The following is a 24,734-nucleotide window of genomic DNA, read 5'->3' on the forward strand; positions in this document are numbered from 1 at the left end:
TCACCAGACGGTTTTTGTTGGATCCATGACTCCCTTAAGAGCTGCATCAGGGTAAGGTTTAGGCATCACCTTGTTTCTGTCTGTTGCCCTCACTCTAGAGCTTGTCCTACTTTTAGTCTCTTGCCATCTCTTGAAAAATTTTGCATTTTTAGGAACATTTATCATCACTCTGCACACTTCCACATCTAGCTTATGGTATCTGTCACAGTGAAAGCAAAGCAGGGTATACAAAATTCAGGGGAAACAAACAAACAAACAAACCAAAACAAACTTTGATTTTAAGCAGAAGTCTTTGGATAAATAAAAAATAAAGCGACATTCTTCAGTCATTTTTTGAAGAGCCCTTTGAAATATCCTCAGTGCCTTTCTCAGTTCAAAGATTCTGCTTCTTTTGCCATATTACATACTTTATTTTTCATTTCAGGATTTTTCCCATGGATGAGTAGTTAGACAAATTGGCCAGTCTGTCCTCGAGTAAGCTCATGAAAGACTCTTGCTTTACAAAAATACAGTCAGGAGTCATGGTGGTAATTCAAAATAAATAATTTGAAGTGATCAATTGTGTGGTTACTGCATGAACTGTCAAAATGGATGTTAGTAGCTCATTGCCCATGATACAGTCTTGTTTTGAATATGAGACTTGAGGTGCCTTTTTAACACTCTGTAGATATTTTCTAGAAACCCCATTCTCATACATGAAAATGGACAGAGATAAGCATGAAAGAATGCTGTAACAACAAAAACAACGAAAGTAGTAGTAGCAGTAATAATAAATGTTCACATAATAAATAGCATTTCAGTTTTGACACACATGCAGACAAATAAAATACAATCCATCAAGTTATTTCTTTATTATTACATTGCTGGGGTTAGTGAGACATGCTTAAGTGATGCTTTTTGCCTTAAATGTCAAGGAATAAATATTCAGGAGGGGAAATCTTTTTAACATAAATAGATGAGAGAATACACCAGGAAAGAGAAAATAGTACTTGCTTTCACCTTGGTGTAGGTTAAAATGCAAAATAAAAGTCTCTGAAGATTTAGACTCAGGTCAATCTAATCCTTTATGTATGAAGTTAGATAAAGTTGAATGCCATAAAAGGATTATTTTAAACTCTGACAAAACTTAAACTGGCAAAATATGCATACGTACACATGCATACATACATACATATATAAATATATATGTAGATGTGATAGAAAAGGATTTCACTAGAGGAATGGTAATTTGACAGATTTTGACCTGTTAGATATGATTTAAGAAGTCTGGAAGTATAAGTCCAATTCTTGATCAAGCATTCAGTCAACTGTTCGACAAAGATTCTTAGTATATGTCTTTCTCCCTTTATTTGCCTTTGTAACTTTCCTGCCTTATGCATTAAATTTACATTGTTCACTTCTTCTTACTCATTTCTATGTCTGCTTCTTGTTCCCAGTTTCATCTAGTCCACTGACTTTTTTTTTTGGTTGGTTGGTTGTTTATTTTTTCTTTCTGAGGTCTGTCCAAGGCAAAACATAACCTGCTGAGATGCCATTCTCAGAGGCATCATAGAGAACAAACTGACATTATCTACCTTCTGATTCAAGCAGAGATTGGTATTATCCATCTGTTCCAGTCTATTGAGTATTGGGAAAATAGGTGTGCCTTATGGACCCATATTTCCTCATGAGCAGCCCAATAAACAGGGGAACATTTGGATGCAATAACCTTTGACTTTGTTTCCTTAATCTCTTTGTGACTGTGTGTGCTTCTGGAAGGACAGCAAAGCAGCGTTGCAGCATACAGACTACAAATGAGGTACGACTTCGTGCAACCCAAGTACGCATCCTTAGGGATTCATGCAGATGCGGCCACTCATTGCTGTATGTGCTGTCCCTTTAACCAGCATGGAACATCTCTTGCATACACAAGCCAAATTGGCTTTGTAGCAATGTTTGTTATGGAAGCAAGGTTCGTGTGTGCATTTGACTGTGCATGTGGATGTCTCTTCTCTGTTCCTGTAGCTTTTTGAATCTATTGATTTTAGCTAGATTTGACAGAGCAGTAGAGGTCTCAAAGATAATTAAGTGCCAGTTCCAGCTTCTTGCACTTTTCTCAGTTAGCAGCTGGTATCTCTTTGCTCTCTATTCTAATTTGCCATCCAAACTATGCTAACTGCTTTAGTATTCAGAGAAGCTTATAAGCAGCCACAGTTTGAACAGAAATTCCTGTTGGTTGATTTTATGGAAAGCCCCAAATGCTACTTCCAAAGTACTCTGTGGGAGAGGAATGCAAGGAGAGGAAAAAAAATAATATTAAAAAAAATGTTGCTTTGCTCTAGTGCTTGAGGTGATCAGCTTAAAAATGTTGAGGCTCCTGAGCACTGTCAATCATTTGTCTGGCTACGCTGTATGTGGCAGTCTGCCTTTTGCTACCCTGTCTATGTGTTCTAGAGAGAAGGGGAGCAGAGTGCTTTTGTTTTGTACTCATATGTACTATAACTGATCCTCGAGACTATTATTCTATGTAATGCAACTTTATTGTTACAAAAAAACAGTTTCAAAGTTACAATATCTCATGGCCATTTTTTATTTTTTTATTTCTCCAGAAAAAGAAGCAGTGACATGAGGGAGTAATACAACCCAAAAAGTAATCTAGAAAGTCTGTTGGAAGAAAAAAAAGAAATGGAAGGCTTTCAAGAGCTGCCTGAGGAAAGAGCAACACAGATGCCTGCAAGTGAAAGCAGGAGTATGACTGAATATTTTTCCCGTTCTAGGAAATGCTTTAGCTTTAGGATTGAAACCAACATTTGAATTGTTGATGCTGTTTAGGCACAAGGAAATTGTCTGTGTATTTATTAATTGATTAGAAAAGTAGTTATGCAGACTTCTGGATTGCCAGTTTGGACAGTGGGTGGCTGATACTGTCATACAGGCTACTTATGTATTTCAGAAGTATGTAAGAGAACTACAACATAAGCATACCCACAGGTAATTTCATAATACTTGCGCTAGCCTTTTTATAAAATGATGACAGAGGGATACATCAAGAATTACTGAGACACATAAAAGGAAATTGTGGAAATAGGAACGATAATGTAGCACAGAATGAGAGACGTCTTAAATCATATGACAGAAATATGACAATTGGAGAGTGTTCCTAGAATTATACAAAAGGTACTTTCTAATTTAAGTAAGATTATATAAATATGGTTATTTTTGATGGAAATATTTCTAGAAAAGAGAAGTAGCATAAATAGGAAAACAACAACAACAAAAACTGTTGAAAATGACTACATGAAAAAAGAAATGACTGGAAGGCATAACTTCCAAAAAGTCAAAGTTTGGTATTGTCATGGGGTATGGCTGGAGCTACCATTCTTTGGTAATACAGCTCAGCAGCACAGAGTTCAGGGGGAAGGGAATAAGAATGTGAATTCTGAATCAAAGGAGAGAGAAAAGAGGAATAGGAAAAGAAGGAGGGAATGTGGTTACAAGGAGGTACATTGCAAGACATGGTTTGTAACGTTATGCCTGGTTGTAAGCTGCTGTAAGAAGTAGCATTGTCTTGGGGGTCAGAGGGATGGGTGAACACCCACTTTGCAGTTTTCACCTGAAGTGAAGTCTCAATGCTCCAAGCCACTGTATCTTCTCTTATTTCCCATCTCTCTTGCTTGTTTTGTTTGATGATTGTATTTTTTTTCTATTTAATAAAAGTCAAAGAATCATAAATGAATAAATAATGGAAGAATCAGCCTAAAGTCTTCAGAATAAATTGTATACTGAGAGCAGATGAAAGACTGCCATATTTACTACATATTTACAACATCAAGTTTTTTTCTGAATCACAGGACCAGCCACTACAGAAAAAAGGTAAAAAAAAGGTATTTAAATCCTTAGTCAGCCCCACTTGGAATCACGTCAAAACAAATCCAAAGTACCTAAGGCTCTTTGTAGCTCCTTTAAGTTATTGCCAACACATAAGCTCTACTCTTCTAGATAAAATAAATAAATAAATAAATAAATAAATAAATAAATAAAACGATCTCAGCAATAATAATCAACAAAATTAAAAAGGGCAAGAAACTCAACTGATGTAATTCATCAGTTAGCTCTACAATTAGCTCAATTAGCTCTACACACTTCTACATACTGACTAAAGCTTTTGAAGAATGAAAAACAAAGATTGAAATGCTTGCTATGGTGTTTAATCTGAAGGTAGGAGCTAAATTTAATGAAACAGCTCTATAAAAATTAGAGTTAAATTTAAAAAATATAGCCTAATTATAACAAAATCCATTCTTTTTTCCTCCTTTTCCAGATAGAATTTTGTGGACCATGATCTTCCTCTTTAAACTATTCAATGTATTTTTTCTTTGAAGAAATGGTTTATCATTTCTTAGAAAATTTGCTCCTTTACTTCAAGCAATGACATGTATTTTTACAACTTCAATAATAATGTGTATTTAATATTTGAGTTTACAGGTGTGTTTTTATCATATGAATTTTAGAAAACAGGATAATTTTGTAAAGGTGGAAAAATCAGATATGCTTATTTGCCAGTGCAAAACTGTCATTATAAACTGAATCCATTGTAGAAAATTTGGTCTCTAGAGAACCATGGAGACCTTTTCAAGAGGAACTCAAAGTAGCATACAAAAGGACAGACTTGTACCATCTCTGAACATGAAATATTCTACAGCAATTTTAAACATGCAGAGTATACACTGCATGAGTCAGCCATATGAAATGAAACCCAAATATGAATTCCAATATAAAAAGTGCCTTTAAATAAATGACTGCACTAAACATTACAGAGGTGATGAGACATAATATGCCAAAGCAAACGTGGTGCACTCATTATGAGGAAAAGTGCTGAACAGGCTCTAGAATGAGCCATCTAAAAGGTTCAAACTTCTGTATCTTATTTTCTCTATCTCTTCCTCCTTTATTAATTGCTTTCTTGACATGCTATAGCATAAAGTCAGAATAATTAATGAAATGATTCCAGAAAACAAAGCAAAAACCCTAACATTTGCAAATATAAGTCTTGTGTCTAGGTAATGAATTTGTCACTGAAGCCCATTTCCTATGTAAGAGAGAACATAAATTCTTGATGAGTAATTTTTTTCAAAGACTTCCAGCAGAGGATAGGAAAGACACAGTAAAATATAGGCAGGGTGTCACTACATATTTAACAACAGCAAAAAAATAAAAATAAAAATAATTAAAAAAAATGCAAATATGGGTGGCGGAGGGCCATGAAATTTATTAGCAGCTTAGCATATCTATATCTTAAACCCAGACTGACTCCATTCTGGAGTGTAAGAGGTGACCACTAATTTTTGTAAGAGTTCTCACACAGGACCAGAATTCTCATTTTCAGGTGCAACATAAAAATCACTCTGATAAGTCCCTATTAGCTTGGTCATGCCACTCTCCAGAGTGGCCAGAGAGTGTATTTGGAGGAAAATAGTCAATAAGGGCTGCTACAGACTTTGTAGTTGTGTTTGTATAATTTTCTGTTTTAAAAATTCCTCATATCATCTCTTGATTGAAGGAGCACTGAAATTATACAATACACAATCTGACTATGTAACATTTCTGGTGCTAATTATTAATCATTTGATAAGAAAAAGTGTAGCTTTTAAAAGCTGATCCAGTTTCTTATTCTGATACACTTTTTACCTCATGTCATTTCTCACTCTAGACTACAGTACCAGAAATGTGCATATTTTGGAGCGCATTTGCAGACAAAGCAGGCACCACTTAAACACAATTTAGTACACTTTTTTATGAAATCTATTTAGAAGTTACAGAAATTAATAAGGAGTTACAGTCTTCCTAGAGATTGTAAGCAGTTCATGATAAATTCTAAAGGAAGATTAAAATAAATAAATAAATAAAAAGTCTATATGAAAGCTATTGTTTTCTGTTCAGTTCAGTTCTAATTGTTGGGAAAAGGTAGACTATGTAAGTACCCACCATGTTTTCTTCAGATGAATCTATAATTATCTGTGCTGGGCATGTGCCACAGGAAAGTCTACTCCCTGGGATTATGCTTATGTCACTGATGTATCTAGTGTCAGAGTTTTTACTTTGCTAACCTCAGCAGTACTTTGCAGTACTGTAAGAAGGGTAGATTAAGAAGAAACATTGCAATGACCATTTACCATTGGCTGCAAGTTGTTGTACATAAGAGACTGGAATTCTTTGTAGGCAGAAGAAAGCGTTAAAGGACAGCATAGTGCAATTTAGAAATTGTTTGCTTCTTGTTTACTATTCTCTTTTAAAACATATCAAGTATATTCTTTATCTCCTGGGCTTTCTTATCTTGTCTGTATCTCTCTACAAATGTGTGCAGCTCCTTGCAGCAAAGCTTCCTGCTATCAGTAACAATGTTGCACTTATCAGTGAAATCCAGCTTATGAACATGGATATATATATATTCTTTTTATGTATGTGTATATTTATTTGTGAAGCAGAGGTACCGTGTAACTTCAGCTTTTAATGCCAAGCCTTTCATCTGTCAGTTGCTTCCTGATGACAAAAAGAAGGAGCACACAGAAACGTCTGCTTCTTTCCAGAAGAAAACAAAGCCACAGAGACTGTATTAGATCAAAACTGTAAAAGAAGAAAACTGCTTTTGCTTGTTTTGTTGGTTTGTTAAACTGTTTAGCAAAAATCCTACTTGCTTCATTCTTCCTCTATTGGAACAACAACATGCTTCTTCATCTGGGATATCTTTCTTCATAATCTTATACAAAGCTTTCTCTTTCTTTCTCTTTTCTTTCTTTCTTTCTTTCTTTCTTTCTTTCTTTCTTTCTTTCTTTCTTTCTTTCTTTCTTTCTTTCTTTCTTTCTTTCTTTCTTTCTTTCTTTCTTTCTTTCTTTCTTTCTTTCTTTCTTTCTTTCTTTCTTTCTTTCTTTCTTTCTTTCTTTCTTTCTTTCTTTCTTTCTTTCTTTTCTTTCTTTCTTTCTTTCTTTCTTTCTTTCTTTCTTTCTTTTCCTTCCTTCCTTCCTTCCTTCCTTCCTTCCTTCCTTCCTTCCTTCCTTCCTTCCTTCCTTCCTTCCTTCCTTCCTTCCTTCCTTCCTTCCTTCCTTTACATCATTGGAGACACTATAGATAGGGTGTAACACTCTCCAGACCACATTAAGAAACTAAATTTACTTTTTTGTTGTTTGGTCTCTTCTATGAGTGACATAATTTACAGGAAAATAGATGAGAAATAAGTATCATTTTCTAGGAACAGATTAAATCCACACTGTGGATTTTGTCTCTGAGACTAAAAGTTTAACTTCCACAACTGTACTAGCATGTTATCAACTGTTAAATCTGCAAATACTAATCCTGAGATATACATTTTTTTAACTACAGTACAGGAGATGACTTGTACTACAAGAAAATTTAAAAATAAATTGCTTGAGAAATTTCAAAGAGTGACAAGAAAATGAATAGATAAAATGTGGAAAAAAAATCCTATACTTCTATTTTCATATAAATGTAAATGACTTTATCCAATAATAGGGTTGTTTTTAGAAATCATTTTCTCTTGGCTGCATTTGGGTAAGACAAAGGTATTATTTTGATGAGATCACTATAAACCAAACCACAGGGTCAGAAAGATGTATTTTTAAGAACAAGACAGCAGAAAATGATAAGCTCCTAAATACCATCTAACCTTAAGTCGTACTTAAAAGGAGGTATAACTTAACTTATGGATTTGGTTTATTGAGGATTGATGTTAAATTCCACAAGCAAAGGTAAAAGGATATGAAACTCTTATTTAAATAACAGTGGATCTAGAACAAGAAAATCACTGACATGCAGAGACTTCGTTCAGAAGTCTTTGGTTAATCCCATTTTAATGATTTCTTAATGATTCTTAATGTTGTTACAGATATTCTTGCTGTTGGCAAAACTGAGAAGAGATGTACGTATTTTTGAATGTTACCCTCTGTGTCACTGTTTTCTTGTTTCATCACTGTTTATCTGCAATATATATTTCAACAAAAAACTAAGACTCAGTATAAGACTATACTACCTGGCTTTGACTTTCCTTTCCTGGAAATCCACTGAAGTCAATATATATTCATGACCTAATCCACCAGAGCATGTGATTACCTTCATGTGCTCACATCCAAGGTAGTATTCACATGCTTCAAGTTAAATTGTGTCTGTCTTGACTTTTGAATAATTAAGAGTAAAATTTGAAGTATTCATTAAATAAAAAGAATAAACATCTTCAGATTTTGACCCCATCAAGCTTGCTTGTGACAACTTTGACAATCTTTTTGTTTTACAAATATTGGCACCCTGAAAAAGAACTGCCTTATCAGTAGCTAGTGTGGGAAGAAGTTCTTAGTTGATTGTGAGGTAATTTCAACATACTGAAATATCTTAAATTGCTATTTCTTTGTCAATGCAGTCATTCTTGCTTTGTGTGCTTTGTCTACATATTTTTTATGCAAGTTTATAGGGCAGGAAGGAATACGCTTATGGATAACATTCTTTTATGGACATTCCTCATGCATCACATCAGAAAATAATGGTAAATAGCCACATGTAATCATAACTCTTCATGTACAGTAATCAAAGTTGGAACCATATGCTGACATATGCACTTGATTACAAGTAAATGCTAATTACATTTCAGATTAACTAATATCAGATCATGTAATCTTCCAGCTGTGTTCTTTCAATGAAAAGGCTCACTGAAACCCCCATCTGTAATTCCAGGAACTGTATCTATATTCATTGATCTAGATTATTGGGAATGGGATCAGTTTAAATTCAGAAGAAATGGACATCTTGATAAGTGATGTTTGTTTGATTGATTGATTGATTGATTCATCTCTGAGATTCAGATTTGCATTAAACCCTGAGGAAAATGCCAGTTGTAAAAGCTCTCACTTCAGTTTTATTTGCAGTTTATATCAACAGACTGGAATGCCATAACCTTTTTGTACCACACACTCCATAAGCTCTTGCTCTCCTGTCACTGAGTTTAGTACAGTTAAATTTGTTCATATTTTCTACATACTGACATACAGTAAACATTCTGTAAAATTTCAACACTTTCAGCTGGATTCTCATTAAATAGTTTTAGTTTTTTTTTCATCAGTGTTTAACTTCATCAGCTTTAAGTGTGTTTCTGATTTACAACTGTTTGCAAAAAGAACCGAATGAAACCTTCATACCATGCTTTTAGCTTGCTAATGTGCTATCTACACATCTTTCAAGAAAGATTTCTCTTTACAGGATCACAAGACACATAATGTCTTCTATTTCCTTTACTCAGTAAGTCTCCAAGGAACATATAAAATAAACTAGAATTCCTCAAAGAATAACATCTTTTGGCAGCACAAGCATTCTGAGCGGTCTGCTGCACAAAATAAGCAGTAATCAACATTTTTTAAGGTTTATTAGGGTGTGTTCATCCTGTAAATAGAAACTTTTTTTGCCTGTTATGACTAATTATTTTGAAAAGTCCTGCAAATGTTTTGTCCGCTACTAATAAAATAAACAAATAAATAAATAAATAAAGAGATTTCTTTACAGTAATCAGTGATATTGAATAATGTCCAAACCATTTTTCTTGTCCTCTGAAACATGAATGTTTGTGGATCTATAACCACACTATGATCTATTTGAAACTCTCCAACTAACACTAATTTTGCAGTAACATGGTTTTAAGGTTCTCTATCTTGAGGCCTCTGTTTAGTGCTTAGTAATGCCAAGACTACCTATATCTACTGTTCTGACAGTGTTATTTTATACCTCAATTCTGCAGACTCATTCAGTATATACCTTCACTGCCTCACAACAAGTCTTTCTTCATGATTTGTCAGCTTATATGCTCATAGAAACATTTTCAAGACTTATTGCAGCATCCAGCAGTTTAGGTGGTGTTGAGCTTCGTTTCTGTGTTTGCTGTGCTTATATAGCAATACTTTTCATGCTGTTTGCTGAGAATTGCTGTATATCATATTGACCTGTAGGACTCTCCCTCATATGTAGTATTTACCCATTTACCATCTGTGTGCTGTGACACTTTCCCAAACTGTTAGAATACAAGTACCACAAATGGTTCCTGAGAGGAGAAAGCTAATCAGCTGAATCTTCTGCTTAAATCTTAGAAATAAAAGGCTGTAACAGTAGCACCATTTTATAAATGTCCTTTCCAACTAGCGTTCAACCAACCTTTTGGGTGCCACACATCAAGTTTTCAAAAACAGTTTTCAGAAGGACAGAATATGTTTTTGCAATATACTAGTAACTCATGAGAATATGATTTTCTTGAATATACAAAAAATGTCTTAAAATGATTCTCAAGGGCTTTATAGAGGATGTGTAGGACAAGCATTGCATTCCTAGGCACACTTGGAGACTGCAGTTTGCTGCAGAATAGATGCATGGTCTACTTTTTTCTATGGTTTTGCCCGGGTCTTTGTGTTTGCACTCACAAGTATGAGTTGGAAGCAAACAAACAACCAAACCAAACCAAACCAAAAAAACAAACAAACAAACAAACAAAAACAAAACACAAAACTTGTGAGATTGCCTGTGATAAAATTAATGCATATATCGGCGTACTTAATTACATAATTGACAGGTAATTAGGTAAAGGTAATTCAGCACTAAAAAATTAATATGTCATCTGTATCTACAACTGATTCATCTTGCAGTTGATTGTGAATGCCAAATTAAATTCCAATATTAAAATTTTGGCCCTATGGACATATATTTGCGATATAAAGTGCTAGCAGTCAGAATAAATAACAACAACAAGAACAACAATAAAGCCCCTTACAGCTATTTGAAAGTTATTTAAAGTTATTGTATTAATTTCTGGCTACCACATTAGCAGAAAGATATTGACAAATTGGATGGCTTTTAAAAAATAACCAGTGAAGGGACTGATTTAAAAATGAAGATTAAGAGGTAAATCTGTACAGCCTGTCTGAGTAATGACTAAGGTGAGCTGAAAGAGTAGATTATGCTAAACTCTTTAGGCACAGTCATGTGCTGTACCAGAAAGAATTTAGGAAAGACTTTTAATCTTTTGGAAGTTCAGCTCTTTCTGACTGTACAGGGGAACAGAGCAAACTGTCTCATGTTGAAGATATTGACCTGCACAGTTTCCAGCCTTCCTTTTTCTTATCACTTCTTTAAGAATGATATGCAAATGTCTCTGTTACAAGGGCTCGAGAACAAAGTAGCCTTCATCCACTTTCCACATTCTTTGTGAAATATGTTTAAACAGAATATGTAGTCTGGATGGCAGAATCAAATGTATTTTTTAAGCTCATCTGGAGTTTTCCAGTAGTGGGAATTCACATCTATCTCAGTGGATCTCTTCCTGTTTTAATTTCTATGGTTTAAAGAAGATCAGTGTAGAATAATTTTCTCATGAAATTTCTATATTTTCATGTAAAGAATATTCTGGTATTCAGGGACCTAGGTGAGAACAAAACAAAACAAAACAAATGAACAAACAAACAACCACAAACTTCAATGACATTGAAACATGTAACCGATATAATTTTAACATATTTACATTTAAAGAATGGAGAAAAACACAATGAAATGAGGAAGCTGAAACAAAATAGTCCTGGTTTATGTCATTTTAAAAGTTAACTGTGCTCATAAAAGTGTTGGTTAAAATTTTAATTTTATACAAATTCCTGCAAGAGAAATACAGTTAGAATATGCAGAAATCTGCCTTTGAAACCTGTTCTATTTAATTATTGACTTTCTTATTTGCTTTGTAAATCTTGATGGGGCAATGAGGAGAACAGAGAAAAGAAGATAGTCAAAGAATATCAACAAGTTGCATATCACTCCTTAAGGATTTGAATATAGCACTTATAATGGACTGTAAAGGATGCTACGGAAGCTATGGATTTATTTATTTATTTAATCATAGAAAATAATTCTTAGAACATTTCTTTGCATCATATGTAACATTTTCAATGAACGTTTCCTATAGCACAAAGCACCTTTTAAAATGACAGCAGACCCTTTACTAGCTGTAATTAAAAGAATAAGTGGATGTTAGCTTTTCTAAATATAGTCACAAAACATAGGAAAACAAGAGGTAGAGAACAAAAGGGGGTGGGGGGGAAAGGATGTTATTCCTGAGTAACTTTAGTGGAAGCATACATCAAATATGGATTCGTTACAGCATAAGATTTTAAAGATTCTTTTAAAGAACCATAATTTTGAGTTTTCCTGACATTTTTTCTTATTATCTATTGTGAGAGAAAGGTGGGAGAAAATACCTTCATGGCTGAGAAAACTGAACAGATTGTTCAATGGGAGAAATAGAAATGATCATATACCCCTGGAATGTAATTCTTTCTGTATATCTTCATTTTATCTTAAGCCAAATTTTACATGCTTTCTCTACCTAATATCATCTTTGGTCTTTATTGTCAACAGGTAGAACTCCTGTATCCTTTTGAATGAAATTTCCTCTAGTGAAGAGGGAAAATGGTTATATTGGTAGCAGTTTATTTTATTTTATTTTATTTTATTTTATTTTATTTTATTTTAAATTTTTACTCACAGAAATACAATAAACTTTGTCCTAGAGCATTGCCCCCCTCCCTAACTAAGAAATAAAGTGTGATGAAGAAAAATATATAAGAATATATATATATATATAAGTAAATAAGAATATATATATAACTTCTCTTCAATATCTTTAACAGTGTTCTGGACAAGGGGATAGAGTGCATCCTCAGTAAGCTTGCTGATGACACCAAGTTAGGAGCGAGTGTTGATCTGCTTGAGGGCTCTACATAAGGCTCTGGATAGGCTGGACCAATGGGCTGAGCACAACTATATGACTTCAATAAGGCCTGGGTTCTGGATCCTGCACTTGGGGCGCAACAACCCCATGCAGCACTACAGGTTGGAGAAAGAGTGCCTGGAAAACTGCCTGGTGGAAAGGACCCTGGTCAATAGCTGTCTGAATATGAGTCAGCAGCATGTTCAGGTGGCCAAGAAGACCAACAGCATCCTGGCTGGTATCAGAAACAGTTTTTCCAGTAATACCGGGGAAGTGACAGTCCCTCTGTATTTGGCTCTGGTGTGGCCACACCTTTAATACTGTGTTCAGTTTGGGCCCCTCACTACAAGAAGGACACTGAAGTGCTGGAGCATGTCCAAAGTAGGGCAACGAAGCTGGTGAAGGGTCTAGAGAACAAGCCTTATGAGGAGTGGCTGAGGGAGCTGGGGTTGTTTAACCTGGAGAAAAGGAAGCTCGGGGGATACTTTATTGTGCATTACAATTTCATTAAAGAAGTCTATAGTGAGGTGGGAATCAGACTTTTCTCCCAAGCACTGAGAGATAAGACAAGAGGAAATGGTCTTAAGTTGTGCCAGGGGAGGTTTAGGTTGGATATTAGGAAAAGTTTCTTCACTGAAAGGCTTGTGAGGCATTGGCACAGGCTGCCTAGGAAGTAGTTGAGACACCACCCATGGAGGTCTTCAAAAAACATGTAGATGTAGTGCTTAGTGACATGGTTTGATGGTGGATTTGCAGCGCTAGGTTAAAGGTTGGACTAGATGATCTTAGAGGTCTTTTTCAACCTCATTGATTCTATGATTCTATGATTTAAAGGAGGACCTAGGATGAAAATTGTCACTGCCTCAAATGAAGATGTTTAACAAAAAATCTGCAAGAACTGACTAAGACATATAACTGGGAGTTCAGTTAATTTGTGCAGAAGGAAGAACACCAGTTATAGATCCTCCAGGGCAGAGATTTTGAACTTAATATATAGTTTCAGAGGTTTATATTTCAAATTCACGAATAATTTTGTATGAACTATCTTCAACGGTCCCATTAAAACCTAAATTAATTGCAAATGTGCAACACTTGTGCGAAGAAACTTGTCACACACTGAGAAAAAACATCCTTCCAATGAACTGTGAAGAAGTAGCGATAGTTTACCACTTTAGAGGTGAATACTCACATGAATTAAATTTATTTTATTGACTTTAAGGTTTAAGTAATGCTTGATACATTTAAACTTAGATTTAGACTGTAAATGTGATTCTCTGAACATGTTTATTGCCATCTATATGGCTATGAATATGTTTTATACCATCTGTACAGTACTTTCATTTAAAAAAGAAAGGTCCTTGGTATTTGACAAGAAAAAAATACACAGGTATTGTGCAGGTATATAAACAAAAATGAATGGAGGTAGACTGTATTTGTGATGGACTGAAATCTGGATCCATGCTATCTACACATAAGCACATCAGTCTGAATATTCTACATGCATAAATGGTCATCAAAAAAAAAAAAAGGAATTAAAAAAAGAATTGCAGTAATGAATTCTTTATTTATATACATATTTAAAATAACTATCTCCAACAACCCAGGTTGACATACTTGACAATAAAATTAATGAATGTGTTTATTTTTCTACCAGCCTAAGTTTTACATGTAAGTATTACATGAAACATTCCCAGACACTGAAGAAAAATGCTCTTCTGTTCCAATATCTGTAGTAAATAGCCCCTTCTAAAAGTGATCATAACTTTGGCTCATGTCTCCTTAAGGAACTGTTATTTAAACAGGAGTCTATAGGGTTCATAAAGGCTAACATCAATGACTAAGCCTGTCACTTTAGGATCTTCTGTTGACTTACTCATTCACTTCTGTTGTTCTATGAATAAAAGGGAACAGGAAGGAATATTCAGGAACAAAGCACCCACTTGGGAAGCTAAGCAGAAATTTATTGCAATAATAAGACTTAAAGTAACTTACATTACAGTCATATCTCCTGATGTACCTTCTAGCAAACCATCTTTCTATAGAAAGTCTTTTCCTAAACTGAAACCTCTTTCTAAGCTAGACAATAAAGAGAAAAACAAAACAAAACAAAACACTTACTCTAGAGTCCTGACTCTGACAAAAGCCGCCTGTAAATGGGTAAAGGTATGGATCTAGGAAAAAGATGCTATATGGATGGAAGGTCTTTTTTTCACTATAAAAGGATTTGTAAAAATGAAAAAGAGAAAAAAAAAACACTATTAGAAGAACTCTATTTAATATATATAGATATATTTATCTTTCAGTACATTCCAGTAAAGCAGAGGAGTAGTCAGGATAATTTCAAGTACCTACCACCATATATCGAATAATATCTTTTAATGACTTTAATTGCAAGATGACACTATAGACTCCTTATGCATTTCCATTGACTTATAGTAGGGTTACTTAACATTTAGTCCAAAATAACAGACAAGAAACCAAGAGAGTTTGAAAGTACATATTAATATCAAAAGTGTCCATGTGGTCATTCAAATTAGGACTTAGAGAATTCACCTATAGTTTTTATATTTTAAAAACTTGTAAATAAATAGAAACTGAGAATTGAAAGCAGTTCTCTTTTTGCCTCTGAAAATTGTTTACAGGTCCCACATCTCCTTATAATTCCATGTTTCCCTGATAAATCCAGCCGAACAACTAAATAATCTGGAAACTAACGTTCCACTACAAAGAGAAAAGTATACTTTATTAGTTTTCTATTTTGCTTCCAATACTGTTCAACAGGTCTTAGATTGCCTTTTTCTTCTCTGTCTCAGTGCACTCTTTTACCCACAAATGGACTGTTTCCACAGCTTTCCCAGTTTAGTTTCTTGGAACTGTTCCTGTGGAGAGATGCAGGTCAGACTGCATCTGTTAATGAGGTTCCAGATATTTCAGTAGAACAGAACAGACTAACATGTGGAACACATAGTTGTTGTCTGCTATGGGATAACTGATCAGGAAGAACAACTGGATGAGGCCCTCTACAGACAGCTATAAGTAGCCTCAATGTTGACAGGTCCAGATCCACTTGAGGTAGTTTAACCAACCCAGTATCTGCTGGAAAGGCATTAGAACAGTGTGTAAGCAGCCCAGGAAGTTGCTGGAAAGTACTAATAACAATTTTCTCACCCAAGTGATGAAAGAGCCAATTAGAATAGGTGCTCTGATGTGCTTCGTACTCTCAAACAAAAAACAACTTGTTGGGGCTGCCATGGTGGCAAGTAGCCTTGCCTGCAGTGACCATGAGATAGTGGAGTTCAGGACACTGGGGATAAAGAAGAAAGTTACAAGCAAGTTCACAACCCTGGACTTCAAGAGAGCAGACTTCGGTGTCTTCAAAAATCTGATTGGAAGAATCCCATGGAATAAGGCCCTGGAAGGAAGAGGCGTCCAAGAACGTTGGTTAGAATTCAAGAATCACCTCCTCCAACCTCAAGGATGGTCCATCCCGATGAATTGGATTATTGGCAAAAATACAAGAAGGTCATCAAGGATGTACAAGCAGCTTCTGACAAAACCAAACATTGCACCCCAGGCACCAATATTTTATGGTGGCCACCAAGCCAGATGTCAGCCTGACAGAAAAAAGACCTAAGTTCTAGGTCTAGGTGGGCACCAAGTTGAGCATAAACCAGCTATGTGCTGTTTCTGCAAACAAAACTAATGGTATACAGGGCTGCATTAAGCAAAGTAATGCCAGCAGGTCGAGGGTGGTGGAGGCCAAACTTGGAGTACTGTGTCCAGTTCTGGGTTCCCCAGTTCAAGAGAGACATGGACATGCTGGAGAGAGTCCAATGAAGATAATTAAAGGACTAGAGCATCTCTCCTATGAGAAAAAAAGCAAAGACTTGAGACAGTTCTCATAGAGTAGGTTCAGGGGGATTGTACTAATGTCTATAAATACCTTCAGGGAAGGTGCAAAGAGGATGTAGCCAGGCTTTTTTTCAGTGGTGCCCAGTGCCAGGACAAGAGATAATGGGCATAAATGGGATCACCGGAGGTTCCATCTGAAAGTCAGGAAACAATTATTCACTGTGAGGTAAAATATTGGACCAAATACTGGAACAGGTTGCTCAGAGAAGTTGTAAAGCCTCCATCCATGGAGATATTCAAAAGTCAACTGGACATATTTCTGTGCAGATGGCTTGACGTGTCTGAAGCCATTCTGTTTCTCTAACTTGTTTATCCCTAAAGAAAGGTTGAAGGTGTCTTGAGACAAGAACACACTCTAATATTAATGATGCCAAATAACGTGATAATGCTATAAGAGAGGAAGAGAAGAGAGAGGTGTCTACAATGAAGTGGATTACTTCCATTTAAAAGGAAGAAGAAAATATTTAATTCTAGATGACAAGCTCATTATTGATGGGTGATGAGGCTTTGATTGATTCAACAGATGTCTGTTTAAGGATTCCTTCTGCATTGTATTACCCCTCAAGATATTAGCTAATCCCTTAACCATCACAGCAATGAAAAATAATGAGAAAGACAAGTATCTGTTCCTTTTTCTTGTTTTGGGAGAAAGGCTATATTTCTATTTTCACCTTTTATTTGATGGATTTCTCATTTTGTATTTAAAAATATGTGAAACTTTCTAAAATAGGCATTTCGTGTTTCCTTATTTAATAAGAAAATCTCTTTTATAATTTAATTATATTGCACTGTTACTGGTATATTGTTCTAATAAAGTTCTAAAATTCTCAACATCAAATAAGAAATACTAAAATCTTAAAAATCTAAATATGGAGCTTAAAATAATGGAACTCAAATTGAAACTTATGCTGCTACTTATTAGATGAGTGCCTATTTCTGTGTGCCCTAACAACCGTCTAAACGAGACATGCAGAGGTAAATTTTTGTGAACCTCTCGAGTTTCACTACATGAACTAATTTACTGTGAAAACAAATAATTTCACTCACGTATTTAAATAAAACTTTTAAAATACAAAATTTTATTCCAGATCCTCATATGCTGAATATGACTTATTTTAATGCTAATAAAGCCTTCCATTTTACTTGTACAGGTATACATATATTTCTAATGTTATTTTGTAACTATGATTAACTACACATTATTTATATGCTATCATCTAATATATATTATATATATTCTATATTAAGCTGATACTATCCTTATTTTACTATACAAATGAAGTTATTTTAATGGTAAATCTTTCAGCACAAGAAGGACATGGAAGTATTAGAATGTGTCCAGAGAATGGCCACAAAGTCATTCAGGGGCTGGAGCAACTCTGCTACTCACCTGAGAGAGATGGGATTGCTCAGACTGAAGCAGAGAAGGCTCCAGGGAAACCTTATAGTGGCCTTCCTGTACCTAAAGGAGGCCTATGGGAAAGCAGGAGTGAGACTCTGTCAGGAATTGCAGTGATAGGACAAGAGGAAATGGTTTTAAACTAAAAGAAGGGGAAGTTTAAGTTAGATGTTAGGAGGAAATTTTGAATGGAATATATGGTTTGAGACAAGAATTAATGAAATGAAGACTTCATTAATGCATGAGTGTAGTGATAGCACAAGGAGCGCTGGCCTTAAACTAAAGGAGGGTAGATTTAAATTAGATACGGGGAAGAAATTTTTCACTCAGAGGGTGGTGAGCCACTGGGACAGGTTGCTGAGAGAGGCTTTGGATGCCCCATCCTTGAAGGTGTTCCAAGACCAAGTTGGATGAGGCCCTGAGCAACCTGATCTAGTGGGTGGCATCCTTGATTATGGCAGGGGGGGTTGGAACTAGATGATGTTTAAGGTCCCTTCCAACCCAAGCTGTTCTGTGATTCTATGATTGATTCTATGATTCTACAGGAAAGAAGAAGAGGAATTATTTGTCAGGGATTGTAGTAATAGGACTAGAACAGTTTAAACTAAAAGAGGGGAGTTTTAGATTGGATATTTGGAAGAAATTCTTTACTCAGAGGGTGGTAAGAATGGAAATTGTGGCTGCCTAGAGAAACTGTGGCTGCCTCATCCCTGGAAGTGTTTAAGGCTAGGTTGGATGAGGCTTTGAGCAAGCTGGTCCAGTCAGATGTGTCCCTGCCAATGGCAGGAGGGTTGGAACTAGCTGATCTTTAAGGTCCCATCCAATCCAATCTATTCTATGATTCTACAATAATTCAATCTATTTTTTAAACGGTAAGCCTTTATTCAAGCTTAAGTTTCTTTTTGGATTTCTTAGGAAAATGGTGGCTATGCTTTTGTGTGGTGAATTAGACTATTTTAAACAATTACCTATAACTATTTACACAAATATGAAATTTGTTTCTGTACAAAATTTAAACATGTATCCTGCATATTTCCAAAAGTCTCATTATCCAAATGTAAGTCATTTTTTGTCTCTGAATTTAAATTGCACTTTTGTTAGTAACCCCATTATTTCTTCTTGGTAAATGTTCCTGAAAGAAATGGAAAAATCTGGAGTTCAGTATTATAATGAGTTAATTTATTTGTGTCAGAAGAAGTTCATATATTGATACTTGCAAACTCATTCTGTTGCTTAAAATGGACATTCACCATTCTTCTCATACTTTCCAGATGTTCTAGGTGAAAGCTAGTCTATGACATTCTAATTCTTATTTCTTTTAAAACAAAACTGATTCTTCCCCAATGTTCAAATCACATCAGCTAGTTTTGCAAGTATTGAAGAAAAAACTGTTTTGAGAAGCCCCACTGAAATAAAGATCTACTGGAATCAGAGGACTACCCCTAATTACCTAAACACAAGTTACTCTTAGGTATACAATGTTGTCTCAGAAATTACACTATAGGGTTAGAAAGTGTGATTTCAGACAAAAATGTGGTTATTAATAGAAATAATATAACCTGTAGCTTCCAGATTTTTCCTTTATACTCAAAATATTCCTTTTTTTTTTCCATTTGTGTTGTTGTTGTTGTTTTCAGGTTTGCCATTTATTTTGATATTTTTTCATTAATAGTCAAATGCTTAGTCATTTCCAAAGAAAAGCAAATATTAATATTATTATTACCACATGTAAAACCATAGGAATTATGCAGGTATACCTGTTTTTTCATTCTGTTCTTTCAAAAAGGATCCCTGAATTAAATACGTACATACTTCTGATTTTGTTAGAGTAGGTTAAAAGTGATTGGATTATGTTTTGTTCCTTTCTTTTGACATATAATTGTCATCAGCTCTTAACAGATTCATCTTTTTTCCCTCCTAATTTGTATGTATTATTATTCTTATTGAAAATAGCCTGTGATACTTGATCCTTGTTATTCATTTATGCACACTTAATGTTTAAATTTCTCGAGTATCATTATAATCTGCCAATCCTTTACCTCATTCTCTTTTCATTGTTTTCTTTTGCTTTCTTGATTGTTTATGGGAATGCTCTTTACCATGGTCTAGCAATGAAGTTCTGTTCTTTGTGACACTCTGGGACAAGGTCAATCAGTTGAAATATTATTATATATATATATTTTTCCCCATGGAAGTGAGTCATGAAAATAATTTCTGCAGCTTTACTTGATTAGGGACAGTTTGTTGTATGAATGATTTTAAATATCTTGATTGCATACTCCATTAAGCACTCTAAATGTATTATATTCTACCTCATGGCATCTAGAAAAAGGTGAGACAGGTTTAGTTATTTCAGGATCTGGGACCTTTACCCATCTTATTCCTGCCTCCCAGAATTAGTGAAGCAGTCTTTGGAGAATAAGATAAGAAAAGTGTATGGTGGGGAAGGATGGAGTCACCGGGATTGTTATTCTTACCTTACGTACCAAAATGGAAGTCTAGAAGGTAATAGTCTAATTGAGTTAATAATAACATGATGATTATTATTTTTTTAAACATAGCCAAAGAATTATGGAGGACTTTTAACTACTCTGCTGCCAGCAGAACTCTCTAGACCTGTGCAATTTTTAATTATTTTTATTTATTTTTACTTTTTTTTTTTAAATCTATTTTTTAATGAAATATAATGTAAACTAAATAGAATTTTCATAATATGGATCTAGGCACTTCACAGTCCAGTTAGAAAATACTCCCTAATTGCTTATCTAGTAAGAAAAGCTGAATACTACATCATACCTTAAAAATCACTGTATACAACTAGATCTGAATTGGTTCATCATTAGAATCATAGAATCATTAAGGTTGGAAAAGACTTTCAAGATATCTGGTCCAACCATCACCCTTCTACCAATGTCACACACTAAACCATTTCCTTAAGCACCAAGTCCAACCTTTCCTTGAACACCCCCAGGGACGGTGATGGCACCACTACCCTGGGCAACCAGGTTGTTCCAATGCCTGACTACTCTTTCTGAGCAGAAATGTCTCCTAATTTCTAATCTAAACCTCCCCTGGCACAACTTGAGGCCATTCCCTCTAGTCCTATCACTAGTTACTAGCGAGAAGAGGCTGACCCCCAGCTCCCCACACCTTCCTTTGAGGTTGTTGTAGAGAGCAATAAGGTCTCCCCTGAGCCTCCTCTTTTCCAGGCTAAACAACCCCAATTCCCTCAGCCACTCCTCATAGGACTTCTGTTCCAAGCCCTTTGCCAGCTTTGTAGCCCTTCTCTGGATGCACTCCAGGGCCTCAAAGTCCTTCTTGTACGGAGGGACCCAAAACTGAACACAGTACTCGAGGTGTGGCCTCACCAGAGCAGAGTACAGGGGAACGATCACCTTCCTCGCCCTGCTGGCTACACTATTCCTGATACAAGCCAGGATGCCGTTGGCCTTCTTGGCCACCTGGGCACACTACTGGTTCATGTTCAGGCGAGCATCAATCAGCACCCCCAGATCCTTTTCCTCTGCACAGCTTTCGAGCCACTCTGCCCCAAGCCTGTAGCATTGCATGGGATTGTTGTGGCCAAAGTGCAGAACCCGGCACTTAGCCACGTTGAACCTCATCCCATTGGCCCCTGCCCATCAATCCAACCTGTCCAGGTCCCTCTGTAGGGCCTTCCTACCCTCCGGCGTATCGACACTTTCCCCCAACTTGGTATTGTCTGCAAACTTTCTGAGGGTGCACTCAATTCCCTTATCAAAGTCATCAATAAAGATATTAACAAGGATAGTCCCCAACATTGTCCCCTGGGGAACACCGCTCGTGATGGGTCACAAGCTGGATTTAACTCCATTCACCACCATACTGGGCCTGGCCATCCAGCCAGTTTTTAACTCAGTGTAGCTGTCCAAGCTATGGGCTGCCAGCTTCTCCAGAAGAATACAGTGGGAGACCATGTGAAAGGCTTTGCTGAAGTCTAGGTAGACTATATCAACAGCCTCACCCACCAGGTGGGTCACCTGGTCATAGAAGGTGATGAGGTTGGTCAGGCAGGACTTGCCTTTCATGAACCCATGCTGGCTGGGCCTGATCCCCCGGTTATCCTGCACATGTTGTGTGATTGCACTCAAGATTACCTGTTCCATCATCTTTCCTGGCACCAAGGTCAGGCTGACAGGCCTCTAGTTCCCAGATCCTCCTTATGACCCTTCTTATAGTTGGGCATCACATTCGCAAGTCTGCAGTCATCTGGAAAAGAGGTGACAGAAAACAGCCTGAAACAGAGAAGGATAATATAGAATGTGAAGCAAAGCCACATTCTTCACAACCCCAAACTTGCCATTATATATCTTTAAGCATTAACTCAAATAATGATAATTCTTAGAGTTCCTGTAAAAGAAAATAAAATTTCTAATTGCAGAGCAAAAATTGTTTATTTATAGCAAATTATTTAGAATGTTACCATTTTCTAATTAAGTTGATTAATTGAAGTGATTGCAGAACAAAAATAAACATGGTAATTTTTGAAGACTTGTAGAAAACACTGATGTCTAAATATACATTACAAAAATCACAATGTAGATCCTCTTTTCTTGGATTTTTTTTGCACTGAGCACATACTGCACTATTGACCTAAGAATATTGATTGCTTATATGAAGTTTTTCACGCTTTTCAGTGTTAGAATCCTTAATAAAGGTGATCAAGTTTCCTATTTTGTAGATTAAAAAAAAAATAAAAAATATGTACATGGCAGCAAAGTGAATTCCAAAGATCATAACAGTATCTTGAGAAAATATACGTTTTATATTGGGGTCAGCTACAAAAATTTCATTTAAAATATTCTGTCATTGAAATGTACATTTTGCTTAATGTGAAAATCTTGAAAGACAAAAGGAATTTATTTACATCATTTTTTCAGTCACAGAGGGAGGTATTTATTACCTTATTATTAATGTAAATGTATTATTTACATTAATATTGTTATAAATTTCTCTTTTGGCCAGAAAGAATTAGTTTATTGAGTAAGCGATCAACAAGCAAAACAGCGCTAGGCGGCCGGGGAGTCCATGCTCCTCAAACGGCGCACATCCCCCCCCCCCTTTCACAGTCCCTTATATCACCGAGTTCTTCCTGGGTTACGTAGCCCCCCTTCCTGCTACTGCGGCTGCATCGACTGTTGCTAGGGGGTCGTCTCCGGTCCCTCTGGTGGTCACACGGATGAAGGCCGTAGTCTTCCTCCGCTTGGTATGTGGTGTTTTTCCCTCCTTAACCGGTCATGCTGGTTTGTCTTAAGATAGGACAGTGGGTTATCAATTTTGCAATTGTAATATTTACACAGAGTTCTCTCAACTTTCCTTCTGAGACAGCAACAGGCAGGGAGCCTCAAGGTCCTTACAGCCACCTGGCGACTCCCTTCATTCCTTCTTAATATAGCCATGAGAAATAATGAACAAACATGCTTCATACACCACAAATATAACCTACTACTAGGTTACTATAACCTAACTTGCACATTTGTTAAATTCAAATCTTTCATTCAGTTCTTTGACTTAAAAGATCTACTGAGGAACAAACTGCTCTTACAGTTCCTCTGGGATAACATGATTCTGTTGTCAGCAACAGCATGATTCCAGGTTTGTAAATGACAGAAGGAGCTGACCTTGAATCTGTAATTCCTCATCTGAATATTCCTTAATATTATGGTATTTAAGGTCTTTGGGTTGGTGCTGGGTCTGCTGTTAACATATGAATCACCCAGTGTTTGACTGAGAACTGGAACAAGTTGCTCAGAGAGGCTGTGGAGTCTCCATCTTTTAAGATGTTAAAAATCTGTCTGAACATGCTCCTGGGCATGCTGTAGGTGTCCCTGCTTGAGCAAGGGGTTGGACCAGATGACCTCCAGATGTCCCTTCCATCCTCAATCATTCTGTGATTCTGTGACCTTTTTTAGTCATTTGTCTCCAAGTCAGAAAAGTCAGGCTTTTAAGCTGTTCCTATGTAACTGTCCAGAAACATGCCAAGAGTTAAAGCAAATATTTCTCTGGTGAGCAACTAGACCGTAAATATGTTACCATTTGGCCCAGCTCACAAAAAAGAAGAGGGAAAGATTTCAGTGAATGAAATAATATCAGTAATTCTAGCTGTAACTATTGTGCAAATAATTGATAGACATGATTTTACATGTCAGTATGCTGGGAAAAAAAAAAAGTCATCAATAAGAGGAACAATCTCTCTCTCTCTCAAAAAAAAAAAAAACACCCTCCAAAATATATCAATATATATATACATATGGTTATCTTAAGCCCTTGATTATACTAAGATTCCTATCCTCTGCTCTGTTTGTTTGTTTGCTTATTTTTTATTATGTGTGAGTTTAGCAAATAACTACGAAAACCTATTGAGCACAAGTAGTTACTCAAGTAACTTTTGGGGAAATGAGAGAGTTTTCTAAGTTCAGACAGTTCATTATGTTTCCTTGTTGAGATGTTCTCTGTAGTAATACTATAAATACTATTTTTTTTTCAGCTCAGAGTCAATGAAGATGGCATTTGCATCAAAATGTTTTTTTTTTTTCCCCTCTTCCAATCCACTTAGATGAAAAATTGGTCTCTTACATTAAGTAGTAACGTAATATATTTTAATACTAT

At 35.8% G+C, this 24,734-nt stretch overlaps 1 long non-coding RNA gene across 1 annotated transcript; it reads right to left on the reverse strand.

Annotated features, from left to right (window-relative positions):
- Positions 1-10,221: 10,221 nt before the first annotated feature.
- LOC308187594 lies at positions 10,222-23,451 on the reverse strand. The gene is made up of 3 exons (XR_013944813.1): positions 23,208-23,451; positions 22,223-22,334; positions 10,222-11,439 (listed from the first exon to the last, which is right to left on the reverse strand). It is a non-coding gene; the product is annotated as an uncharacterized lncRNA (long non-coding RNA).
- Between the last annotated feature and the right edge of the window lie 1,283 nt (positions 23,452-24,734).

Source organism: Anser brachyrhynchus (genome assembly GCF_964034855.1).
Source record: "Anser brachyrhynchus genome assembly, chromosome: 1".
NCBI classification, from domain to species: domain Eukaryota; kingdom Metazoa; phylum Chordata; class Aves; order Anseriformes; family Anatidae; genus Anser; species Anser brachyrhynchus.